This window comes from Oreochromis aureus, linkage group 18, assembly GCF_013358895.1.
Source record: "Oreochromis aureus strain Israel breed Guangdong linkage group 18, ZZ_aureus, whole genome shotgun sequence".
NCBI lineage: Eukaryota > Metazoa > Chordata > Actinopteri > Cichliformes > Cichlidae > Oreochromis > Oreochromis aureus.
Genome location: NC_052959.1, coordinates 1,380,056 through 1,390,460, shown reverse-complemented (window position 1 = coordinate 1,390,460; position 10,405 = coordinate 1,380,056).

Here is a 10,405-nt window from a genome sequence, read left to right as displayed (position 1 = left end):
GTGATGGGCCGTTTGAAGCTGAAGATCTGACATGTGTCAAAACCCCCCCAAAACAGTGCTTCAGAGGCACTGTGTCGAGGTTTGGTCGTCTGGCCAGGGTCACGTGATCAGTGACCTCCAAAGCTTTATTCGGTGTATCACAGCTTCAGTACCTGATTCAATTATTTATAAGGAAGTGAATAATTAGCAAAATGTTTTGATGATAATTTTGTGCAAAAAACTCCACAAACCAACATGAGATGCAAGAGAGGACGCTCTGTCATTCCTAAATAAAAACCAAAATGAATAACCATAATAACAATAAATGTGCTATGTTTCTATTTTAGTAGTTCACAAACAACTCTACCCGAAAAACATAAACAAAAAATACACTATATGTATAAGTTATAATATATTATATATAAATGTACCAGTCCAACCTCACAGCACACCTCACAGTATTATACCATTGTGTTGTATATTATTATTTATATTGTAATTTTTATCGAATATGTTTACAAACATTAAGAAGTCCCAGGCAAAGGGAAACCACACCATGGCACATGCTTAAACAAACAAACAAACAAGCAAACAAAACAAAAACAAAAAACAAAGCGTCACAACAGGGTAGCCCAATCACACAGAACTGTCACTTCATACTAAACAACTGAGCTCGGTATCAAAGCAGTGACGTACTGAGTGAAGTACGTCACTGCTTCAGGAACTGATTCTGTGGTTTATAAGAAAGTGAATCACTGGCAGGATTTGTGTTGTGTTTTGTTGTGATAAATAGTGGACCGGTGTGCGACACAACGACAGACTTGGAACCAGTGAGGGAGAGAGGAAGTTCAAACAGAATAACATAATGTCTTATGTTTTTATTTTACCAGTTCATAAGCAATTTTGCCCAAAGGTCAAAAACATAAATAAGAAATAGACTATACATATCATCTGTAACATATTGTATATAAATATCACTCTTGATTGTTTATTAATCAAGAGGACATAACATAATTTTTTCACCCCCCAAAATGCAAGTTCAAAGCACCAAAATGGGAGGTCAGTATCACACAGAACCGTCACATGATATTAAACAGAAGCTGTCAGCTGAGCTCTGCAGACTGGGCACTGATAATGATTCAAGCTGCTCTTCATATTTTTGGCCACCAGATGTCACTAAACACATGAGAAAACATAAAGAAACCAAACCGGAAATGTGTCACAACTCAAGACTGCAAAAACGACAAAAAGAACTAATTCTTAGTTCTTTTTAGAACCATGACACAAAAACATTAAATAAGAGAAACAGAGAGTCCAAAACACCGGGTCACAGACCAAGAATCACGAAAAAGCTACGTAGTGCACAAGTTATATAAACTGCCTAAAGTAAATGTACTCATTATGTAGAATGGCATTTTTCCGAATCTACATTATATTATTGAATCATTTCAGATCATTATGTCTATGGTGCTGGATAGCTTTATGTATAATAATGTTTACATAGAAGAATCAGAAGTTTTTAACATAAATAGCATGAAGTACAATATTTTCACCCAAAATATGCCAGAATAGAAGCAACATAACACGTAACATAGAAATACTTAAAGTAGATTAAGCTTGTACTTTAGTAAATGGTAAATGGCTTGTATTTGTATAGCGCTTTACTTAGTCCCTAAGGACCCCAAAGCGCTTTACACTACATTCAGTCATCTTGATGCATTCTCAATCATCCAGGAAAGTAAATCTCCAAAAGTTGAATCTGTTCATCTGGACGTAGCGTTACGTCCAGATGAACAGATTCAACTTTTGGAGAACTACATTCAGTCATTCACCCATTCACACACGGGTGATGGCAAGCTACATTGTAGCCACAGCCGCCCTGGGGCGCACTGACAGAGGCGAGGCTGCCGGACACTGGCGCCACCTGGCCCTCTGACCACCACCAGTAGGCAACGGGTGAAGTGTCTTGCCCAAGGACACAACGACCGAGACTGTCGGAGCCGGGGCTCGAACCGGCAACCTTTCAATTACAAGACGAACTGCCAACTCTTGAGCCACAATCGCAAAAAGTAATGTGTTCCAATCCATTTGTGCTGGATACTGCACTACTCCACCAGGAGATCCAATCATATGGTTCCTCTGCATTATAAAGAAACAGGTGAGAAAGAAAAGACAGAACATAACACTAAAATGGAACAATAAGATTTCTGCAAATAAGAGAGTAATCCTACAAAACACTGTTAGTTTATAAGAGGTGTGGGCCAATAGACCATTTTGGGAGTGATGTCATAATTAGGCCATCGGAGCTGCATGCACATTCTGGAAGCATAAAAACAATCAGAACAAGAGTGAGCAAACTGGTGACATCGCTGGAATAAGTAAGAATAGTCTTTGGTGCTGTATTATTAAAAACCCTCATCAGAGAAGAGATGAAGACAAACACAAGGACTTCTGGCTGCAAGCTGTATGTAAAAATTCAGAATTAGAGTGCCCTTCAAATTAGCCACTACTTGAATCCATCCTCGTATCCAATTCAGGGTCACGAGGGGCTGGAGCCTATCCCAGCTGTGTTAGGGCGGGAGACAGGGCACATCCTTCACAGGTCACCAATTCAATTCAATTCAATTCAATTCAATTCAATTCAATTTTATTTATATAGCGCCAAATCACAACAAAAGTCGCCTCAAGGCGCTTTATATTGTACAGTAGATCGCACAATAATACATACAGAGAAAACCCAACAATCATATGACCCCTATGAGCAAGCACTTTGGCGACAGTGGGAAGGAAAAACTCCCTTTTAACAGGAAGAAACCTCCGGCAGAACCAGGCTCAGGGAGGGGCGGGGCCATCTGCTGCGACCGGTTGGGGTGAGAGAAGGAAGACAGGATAAAGACATGCTGTGGAAGTTAGACAGAGGTTAATAACAGATATGATTCGATGCAGAGAGGTCTATTAACACATAGTGAGTGAGAAAGGTGACTGGAAAGGAAAAACTCAATGCATCATGGGAATCCCGGCAGCCTCACGCTCTATTGCAGCATAACTAAGGGAGGATTCAGGGTCACCTGGTCCAGCCCTAACTATATGCTTTAGCTAAAAGGAAAGTTTGAAGCCTAATCTTGAAAGTAGAGATAGTGTCTGTCTCCGAATCCAAACTGGAAGCTGGTTCCACAGAAGAGGGGCCTGAAAACTGAAGGCTCTGCCTCCCATTCTACTTTTAAATACTCTAGGAACAACAAGTAGGCCTGCAGTGTGAGAGCGAAGTGCTCTAATAGGGTGATATGGTACTACAAGGTCATTAAGATAAGATGGGGCCTGATTATTTAAGACCTTGTATGTGAGGAGCAGGATTTTGAATTCAATTCTGGATTTAACAGGAAGCCAATGAAGGAAGCCAAAACAGGAGAAATCTGCTCTCTCTTTCTAGTCCCTGCCAGGACTCTTGCTGCAGCATTTTGGATCAGCTGAAGGCTTTTCAGGAGTTTTTAGGACATCCTGATAATAATGAATTACAGTAGTCCAGCCTGGAAGTAATAAATGCATGAACTAGTTTTTCAGCGTCACTCTGAGACAGGATATTTCTAATTTTAGAGATGTTGCACAAATGGAAGAAAGCAGTCTTACATATTTGTTTAATATGTGCGTTGAAGGACATGTCCTGGTCAAAAATGACTCAAGGTTCCTCACAGTGTTACTGGAGGCCAAGGTAATGCCATCCAGAGTAAGAATCTGCTTAGATACCATATTTCTAAGATTTTCAGGGCCGAGTACAATAACCTCAGTTTGATCTGAATTAAGAAGCAGAAAGTTAGCGGCCATCCAGGTCTTTATGTCTTTAAGACATTCCTGCAGTTTAACTAATTGGTGTGTGTTATCTGGCTTCATGGACAGATAGAGCTGGGTGTCATCTGCATAGCAGTGAAAATGTATGCTATGTCTTCTAATGATGCTGCCTAAGGGAAGCATGTATAATGTAAACAGAATTGGTCCTAGCACCGAACCCTGTGGAACACCATAATTGACCTCAGTGTGTGAAGAGGACTCTCCATTTACATGAACAAACTGGAGTCTATTAGATAGATATGATACAAACCACTGCAGTGCAGTACCTGTAATACCTACAGCATGTTCTAATCGCTCTAATAGGATATTATGGTCAACAGTATCGAACGCAGCACTGAGGTCTAGCAGGACAAGCACAGAGATGAGTCCACTGTCAGAGGCCATAAGAAGATCATTTGTAACCTTCACTAAAGCTGTTTCTGTGCTGTGATGAGCTCTGAAACCTGACTGAAACTCTTCAAATAAGCCATTCCTCTGCAGATGATCTGTTAGCTGTTTGACAACTACTCTTTCAAGGATGTTTGATATGAAAGGAAGGTTGGAGATTGGCCTATAATTAGCTAAGACAGCTGGGTCTAGAGATGCTTTTTAAGTAAAGGTTTAACTACAGCCAGCTTGAAGGCCCGTGGTACATAGCCGATTATTAGAGATAGGTTGATCATATTTAAGATTGAAGAATTAATTAATGGCAGGACTTCTTTGAGCAGTTTTGTAGGAATGGGGTCTAAAAGACACGTTGATGGTTTGGAGGAATTAATTATTGAAGTTAACTCAGAAAGATCAATTGGAGAAAAAGAGTCTAACTTAACATCAATGGTACTAAAAGTAACTGTAGATAATATTACATCTGTGGGATGATTATTGGTAATTTTTTCTCTAATGATAAAAATTTTATTTGTGAAGAAGTTCATGAAGTCATTACTAGTTAACGTTAAAGGGATTGTTGGCTCAGTAGAGCTCTGACTGTTTGTCAGCCTGGCTACAGTGCTGAAGAGAAACCTGGGGTTGTTCTTATTTTCTTCAATCAGTGACGAATAGTAAGATGATCTGGCTTTGCGGAGGGCTAACATAGAGACAGACATTCACACCTATGGGAAATTTAAAATCACCATCTAACCTAACCCCACTAACTGCATGTCTTTGGACTGTGGGAGGAATGTCCTCATATCTGGATATCAGGCGCTTGTAGAGCAAAATCAAGTAAAAAGATAATTCTGCGTTTTTACATTCATCAGGTCCCAATCAGCCCAAATAGCAAAGAGAAATTAAAAATGCATGCCATGAAAGAATTCGGGTCTTAGGAGGTGAAAAATTGCACATGTAGGCATAGATGGATATATCAGAGGTATTTTACCTGTTGCACTTACAGTTGGTATTGTACAGCGATCAGCAGTGTTCAGTGACCACTTGGAGTTTATTGTGGGTGTCAAGTCACCTGATGGCCTGTGGAAAGAAGCTATATTTTAGTATTTATCCTACTTTTTATGCTCCTGTGGCTTCTTTCAGAAGGAAGCAAGCTAAAGAGGTGATGGCGAGGATGACAGTGGTCTCTGATTGGCCTCTTCACTCTGGAGAGGTATCGGGACCTGACAGTGTCAGTGACAGGGTTTTTTCTGTGGTCCTTACTATTGATTTTGATTCAATTCAATACAATTTAATTCTAATCTAATCTATTTATAGAGTGGCTCAATGCGCTGCAGTGTTTGCTGTAGAGGAGCTGGCATTCACAGAGACTGAGGATATCAGTCCCTGAGCGGTGGGATGTCAACAACAGCCTCTCCCTCCAGTTTGTTCCTCCGGGAGCAAACATTTTGTTTATAAGAATATCAGAAATCACCTTATTGAAAGCAGAGCTATAGTCTCTGAAGAGCCGTATGGAGGGCAATGGAAACGACAACAGACCTGCTTGCTCTGTATGGAAACTGATGGTTGATTGCTCCTAAAGTCAGGAGTAAGGTAGATTTTGATGTGTTGTGATCAAACCTGTCGAAGCATTTTGCAGTCACTGGTGACAGTGCAATGGGCCTGCAGTCGCTCAGAGTGCTGATGAGTAAGATTCTTTGGATGGGGATTACAGCAGCTGGGTGGGACTGTGGTGTGTGTCAGGAAGAGGTTTTTCGTGAATCTGATGAGAGCTGGTCGGCAGGGCTTTGAGTACTTTTTCAGGTACTCAGCAGCATTTTGTGTACATGGAACACAAAAACCACTCCGTCTTATTCTTACAAAAAGATATTTGTCTCCTTGTCTTTATCCCATTTATTCATCAACACTGCCAAACAGTGAGCTGGAGCTTTCTATTAGAGCGGACTAAAAGCACCACTTAGACTCTACAACTACACAAATTAAAAATGATCTTACACAAATGTAAATCCTAAAATAAATGGGACTGTCTACATGTGGAATGATGAATGGAATCAAATTAATGACATACCTAAGAACACATCTCTGTAATGTCTATCGCTCAACTTTGTGCAGCACTTAAAATAAAATAAAAACAGAACAAGAACCTAAAGATTAGTTTATAAGGTTATTTTTAGCAGTGACAATGAAACTATTTTTTTTCACAGTTACAATAAAAATAATCTTTGATGTTGTGTTGCACTTTCCAGCAGCCATGACCATTTTGGTAATAGAACAGCCACGCCCACTTAGAGGTGGAGCATTTCTAATAGAACAGTGGAGAAGGAGAGTACAGTGTTATGCTCCCCGCCATTCCCTAATTGTAGTGAATATGACTGTTGAATGCCACAGCATCAAAGTTTAGTATGCATGTGATCTAATTATCTATATTCCATTTTAGTGATTACAGTAACAATAATTCCCTTTGCACAGACTGGAAAACAAAGACACAGGACCAGATTACACAAACACATCATGTAACATGAAATCCAGTTTTATATCATCTCCTTAGAAACAACTGAGGAAGAAAAAACAACAAAAAATAAACATTTATTGCAAAATAACACATGACAATATGGCAAACGTATCACTGGTAACAGTCAAGATAATAATTACGTATAGAAGTCAAGCCAAGTATTAAAATCACAGCCATGAACAATTTTTAACACATAGTTGTCACTACAGTGGACAGCTATTCAAAGGCTGCTGTCTTGTATTTGTGTCAGTGTTGATGGGATACTTGCACATAAACCAGACTGATGTGTTGCTCCATACCTGCCACCCACTGGTTAGTCAATGGACATGTAAAAAACTCTTTGAAAAGTACACGTTTCACAAAATGAAGTTCAAAAATCTTTTTTTTCATGTCTAAAGATGAATAAAAATACTTAAGAAAAAATCCTGATTGAAGTCATAATTCATGCAGGAATAAAGACTCTTAAATTAAGGCTCTTAAAATGCCTTAAAAACACACACAGCATAGAGTCAAGTACAAACCCTAGAAAAGAGCAGACTGTCATGTTGGTGTACAATCAATACTAAAATAGACTTTTCACAGGAGAGATATTGATGCTTAATCCAATCACATACTTTTATTTGTCACAAAGTTTGCCCTCAGCAGGTACAAGGCAGGCTGAAATCTAGCTCAGACAAAATATCATTTACACATTACAGACATTTATTTTCCATAAAGAAACTCTCCCAGTCTGTCGTCACAAACAGCATATTATCAAACTGTCAGGTTGTCTCCACCTCTTTGCTCTTTGCTACTCATACAACTTCTTTCTATATCAACAGTTTTGCTTGGATTTTAAAAAAGAAAAGAAAAAATCAGACCTGAGTAAAATATTATGTTTCATAACCCACTGCCTGCCATAAACCTCACCATGGAAAGACACAGACTTTATTCCTAATAAGCAAGTGTTCAGGCTTAAAATAGCACAGCACTAAAAAAGCAGGAGGGCCTGTTATGTGTGGGCCTGTTGCTATATTGAGAAAATGACATACTATACATTAATCAGCCTGTCAGATGCTCTAACACTGCACGGTACTCCTGAGACGGGATCTGACATCTAAGAAAGTTAACGGGATCATTTTATAGTCTGTAGCGAGAAGCATGAAGGAAATAGTAGAACAGACGGTTTTATCAGGTTAAGTTTTGAAACAGAGTCTGATCGTCTACAACATGATTTCCAAAAAGGTAAAGATGTGGAGGGATTCAGCACTCTGTAAAAAACTGGAAGAGCAAATAGTTTCAGAATTACAGTATTGTGCAAAAGTCTTGAGTCATCCCTCTTTTTTTATATATTTTTCTTCCAAGGAGCAAGACGTTGGAATTTCCAAGGTCTGAATCTACCAAAACTTTCCAAAGGCGACGGAGTTTGGACAAGAATCAAATTATAATTTTACCTAAAATCTTCATCAGACGAACACAAAGCCAAACTTTGTGTCATTCACTTAAGACTTTCTGATGATGTTACTATTTTTGTCATATGTGCTCAATAAATGAAAGTTCATTGAAAATATTTTCTTCAGTTTGTTAAATAACAATTTCATGTTAAAAAAATATTGAACATGTTTTATTCTGGATTTATGTGACATGTAACTATATACCATTCAGACATTATCATTAATCTTTTGCAAAGTTAAGTTCTTTGTTTTTTTTAAACACAACTTTACAGGTCAGCAAGATTTTTTCTCTCCATATTTTAAATAACCAATACTTTGACCCAAATTACAGCTCCTGATTAATTCTGATGGTAAGAAACAGCAGTAAAGAGTCGTTTTTGGGATATATATGTTCAAATATTGCCTCAAATTTCAATGTGCAGAAACAAAGGGACTGAACATTGGAGGATGGACCTTTGTTTGACCTTTGACAAAAAAGATCAAGTATTTGATATATGAAGATAAAATTTCATGTCAATCTTTATATATTTTGTGCAAATCGGAGACTGTTAGAGCAGAAGGCCTATGTTCATTTCAGATTGAATTACTCAGTGGCTTAATTTTAGCTCAGCAATGATTCAGAGTGTATGGCTGGGTCTCTCCACAGCTTTATTTATTGAAGCAGTGTGTGGTCACCTTGACAGAGAACAGAAAAAGTAAGCCAACATCCAAAGAAGAGTTTTAAATATCCTTCAACAAACCCGAAGAACTATTTCTGATGACTACTTTAACAAAAATATCACCAAACAGCTTCTTGAAGAGAGTTCATGCTGTGTTGGTCCAACCAAATATTGACTTTAAACCTTGTTATAATTGTGCAAACTCTACTTTTGCCTTATGGACTGTATTTTCATGTATATTGCACAGCTCAAAAACACTGCACCTAATTTAGACTAGAAGAGTCTTGCACAGTACTGTATATTCAAAGTGAAAAATGTACTGCACACTGTTGTAGTACTAGTAATGTTTTATTTGCACCCCCCCCCAAAGATCGCTCTGCGCAGCTTTTCAGCCAACTTGTTCCTGGCACAGCTCTCCCCAAAGCAGTCCCAGCCCACTGCCTCACCATTCTTCTGCAGAATAGCCGCAGACCACACCCCTACCACATACCTCTGCTGCCCTGAGGCCGGGGAGCCATCCGGCCGAGCCTACCGAGTGATCCAGATAGGTGGCAGCACATGCAGACGCAGCACTTGGTCCATGAGACACTAGAAATTGGCTGGAGCTCCAAACAAGCCGAACGGAAGTGTGACAAATTGGTACAAACCGTACTGAGTGGAGAACGCCGTATTTTTCCTTAAACTCTGGAGAGAAGGAATCTGCCAGTATCTCTTGGTTAAATCCACCATTGTGACAAATCGAGTAGCACCTAACCGGTCCAGGAGCTCGTCGACCCAGGCCCTGGGATAAGTGACATCTCACTCACCTTACGATAGTCAGCACAGAACAACATAGACCCATCTTTGTTCTCCACAAGAACTATGGGGCTACATAAAGCTCTGTAAGACTCTTCTAATACTCCCACATCTTTAGCACCTCAGCCAATTCTTTCTGAACAATGTGTCCTTCAGGTAACCTGCAGGGCCGTGAATGCACTGTCACGCCAGGACACGTTTCAAAATGGTGCTCTATCAGAGAAGTACGGCCGGGCATGTGGAGAACATCAGCAAAATGCTGTTGCAATGCAGCAACATTCGCTCGCTCAGCCTGAGTGTGATGGTCATCATAATGGAGGGAGGGAGGAACTGGGCACTTCTGGCCAAACTCATTTCTCTCCTTCACCAGAGAAGTGGGTTTGGCCTCTCTCCATGTTTTGAGAAGGTTAAGGTGATATACCTGTGTGGGTCCTCTCCTGTCCAACCGCACCACTGCATAGTCAACACCTATTACCTATTCACTGTGTGACCATGAAGGCTCCTTTCCACCTGGTGAGCAACTTCGAGCTACAAGAAGGGAGTAATACAAGCACTTTGTCTCCCTCTAGCCCCTCTACTGTACAGGCACTGCTGAGGTTCCTGGGCCTGGAGATAATTTTTTCGTGATAACCTCCCCAGTGTGTGTGTCTTTGCTCTCAGGTCCAGAACGTACTGAATGTCCTTCTTAGCTGGGCTTGGACCTTCCACCCAGTTTCCCAGCTTCCTCGCAGGGAGAAAATCCCGTGGAAGCCTGGGGCACCTCCCGCACTGCAAACAACAAAGGTTCCAACCAGTGATCCTGATTGTTTCATCCTTGT